This window comes from Acipenser ruthenus, chromosome 10 (assembly GCF_902713425.1).
Source record: "Acipenser ruthenus chromosome 10, fAciRut3.2 maternal haplotype, whole genome shotgun sequence".
Taxonomy (NCBI): domain Eukaryota; kingdom Metazoa; phylum Chordata; class Actinopteri; order Acipenseriformes; family Acipenseridae; genus Acipenser; species Acipenser ruthenus.
In genome coordinates, this window is record NC_081198.1 from 20,953,890 (window position 1) to 20,956,814 (window position 2,925).

A 2,925-nucleotide genomic window follows, 5' to 3' on the forward strand; every position below is an offset into this window, starting at 1 on the left:
CAGAGGTACTGCTGGTCAGGGAAGGTGTTGACCCCGACCTCTCCCTCGGTGCATTAGTGAACACCTCTTCTGCGAGGTGTGCTAGGGTTTGTGCCAACGACTGGGAAGGCTGGCTGGGGATGCCCTGGCTGGCTGCTACCTGCCCACTAGGCGGCAGTGTAGCCGTCCCACTCGCCTCCGTCTCTGCCTGCGAGGGCAAGACTGGGGACTTTGTGTGGACATTAGCTGGTTTTGGATCTATGGGGGCCACCTGCAACTTGCTGTCTTTGATCCTGATCTTCTTTCTTTTCCCCCCCTCGTCTCTACCCTTTCTTTTCCCCACCCTCTGCTGGTTCTTCACTCCCTTCCCCTCCTTCTCACTCTCACTTTCACTGTCGCTTTCGCTTTCCTCCCCCACGGACTCAATCCTTATGGCGTCATAACGAGAGCCGAGGGGGAGTGCTGGCGCTGAGAGGGCCCTACTCAGGGGGGGGCCGCTGCTGGGTCCGGGCTCCCTCCCTGCCTCGTGTTCTGCATCAGAGGAGCTACTGGAGGAGCTAGTGGAGTGGCTGTTGTACTCTCTCTCTGGGCTGGGGGAAGGGGTCCTCGTAAAACGGGACATGTCTCGGGGGCGGGGGGGTGAGGGGGGTGCTGGTGATGATGGTGGTGCTGGAGTCTGGGTCTTGGATACTGTTGGTGGTGATGTGGACTGATCTTTGTTACTTGCTCCCTCTTCCTGCTCAGGCCTAGGCTTGTTCATGTTTGCCTTGCTGGCTCTGGCCATGTTGGCATAGGAAGAGGGGCAGTCCTTAAACAGGTGCCCCTTCTTTCCACACAAATTGCACTGCCTCTCTTCTCTGCAGTGGCTGGTCTCGTGGGGGGCGCCGCAATTCCTGCACTTGACTACAGTACACGCGGCCGCCAGGTGTCCTAATTCCCCACATTTCCTGCAGAGTTTTGGCATCCCATTATAGAATACCAGCCCTCTGTTGGGCCCTAACACTATGGAGTTTGGAATGTGGCGGACGCCTCCAATGCCCGATGGATCAACATTAAGGCGTACCAGCCACTTTCTGGCTCCTGTCCAAACCCCATCTTCGTCTGTAATTTTCCTCCCTTCTGATGACACCCTCCCATAGCGGTTAAGCCATGTTGTAATATCATAGTCGCTAACAGCCTCATTGAAAAATTGGACAGTAACAACTTTCATTTATCTGTCTGTCAGTGCATCCACACAAAATTCTTTGTATGGAGCAAGATATTTATTCTCCCCCCAAAAGGACCACATTTCTTGTAACTTTTGGGGGTTCCTAAAACTGACCTCAAACACTTCCTTAAGCCCTGGCAATTTCACCAAACAATTCAAGTCAGAAGGGGAAAAACCCATACCCCTCTGAAGAATGGTCCGGCTGAACTCCAGTCTCGTCAGTCCTGGTTCCGTTTCATCTTGCTTGTTTCTTGTGAAGCGCACCGCATTGTGCCTCCTGGTTTCCTGGGTTGGCCGGAACGCCATCCTTCAGCTGGCTCCTCCGATTGGGGTGGGAGAAGCCTCTGGACGTCCGGGTTGTCTCTCTCTACGGAAAAGAGACAACGTAAGCAGCAAATCTGGGCAGTTGAAGGAACTATTACTTTAGTCCCTGAGGAGATGGTCGCCTCGCAAGAGGGACCCCCTCCCCAGGTGAACGGTGTCCTTCCCTGGCGGAGTAGGGGGCGCTGCTTGGCACCGAGACCACGTAGGAAGAATCGTGGCTGTGACGCCTCCTCGGGGTCCGGGGCCGCCCTCTGCTCCTCCCAGATGGCGCCCTCTGCTGGGCGCCTGCTGCTCTCTCGGTCTGGATCTCGATTACAATCAAGGGCTGGGGATGAGGTCGTCTAGGTCATCAAAGGGTCCTCAAAGGTCGTCTGGATGGTAGGTCCTCCTTCTCTCTAACTCCAGGAACGCCTGGAAAAGCCGGAACCGCCTGAAAAAGAAAAAAAACGGGAACCGCCTGAAAAAGAAAAAATTGCTCTCAACAGTCAACAAAATCTTGAAAGACCCTCGGCCTGGATTGGGCAAGCCAAAACCAGACTGAGCATTAGTCTTCCAAAAAGTTGCCGAGCTGAAGAAAGCCAGTCAAAAATAAAAAAAATTCTGTTCCTCCTCACCCGAACAAACCTCTCACAGACCCTCGGAGGGAGCGGGCAATGCCACTACCCTCTAAGCCTTAGTCTTAGAAAGATTTATTCGAACTGTAGAGAAGCCAGAGTATATGGCTGGCTAAGAAGGACCTGGCATAGGGACATGTTCCACCACACTTGTCTGGTTAGTTGCATGCTCCCAGGAAACAAACTGCTGCTGTCTACATCATCACCACATGTGAATAAAAGAAAGAAAGACAGCAAGAAAGAAAGAGAGAAAGAAAGAGAAAGAAAGAAAGAGAGAAAGAAAAAAAAAGAAGTAAAACGGCGGGAAAACTTGCATCAACACTGGCACTCTCCCTCCAGCAGGGGTAGACAAAATGCTCACAGGAGAGATCCAGATCTGACTTTGACCAACGTTAGAGAAAGGTGTGCACCGTTCCCGGAGGAACTGCAATACCGGGCCGATGCGTGGAGTGGACGGAGCAAGCCCCTGTTCCATCTCCCGATTCCAAAAATCAATTTAATATATGGTCCCCTGATAGGGGACGTATCAGATATTAATACTCTTTTATTGAGATTTTACATTTTTTACATTTACACCCATTCGTTTTTTTCATTCATTTTACATTTCTTTTAAAGATGACATTCATGCATACAGACATACATTTTGTTTTAAAAGCATTTAAAATACATTTAAAAACACCAAGACAATTGTGCTTTGTACATGGTTAAAACAGACACAGATTAAAATCAACATGAAAAAAACCTGTGCTGTTTTAAAAGTGACTGGAAAAAAAGAACCATCTATAAAAAACCAGTGCTTGT

At 50.4% G+C, this 2,925-nt stretch overlaps 1 pseudogene; it reads right to left on the minus strand.

Moving 5' to 3' along the window:
* Window positions 1-2,523: 2,523 nt before the first annotated feature.
* LOC131738746 (U2 spliceosomal RNA) lies at window positions 2,524-2,678 on the minus strand (annotated as a pseudogene).
* Between the last annotated feature and the right edge of the window lie 247 nt (window positions 2,679-2,925).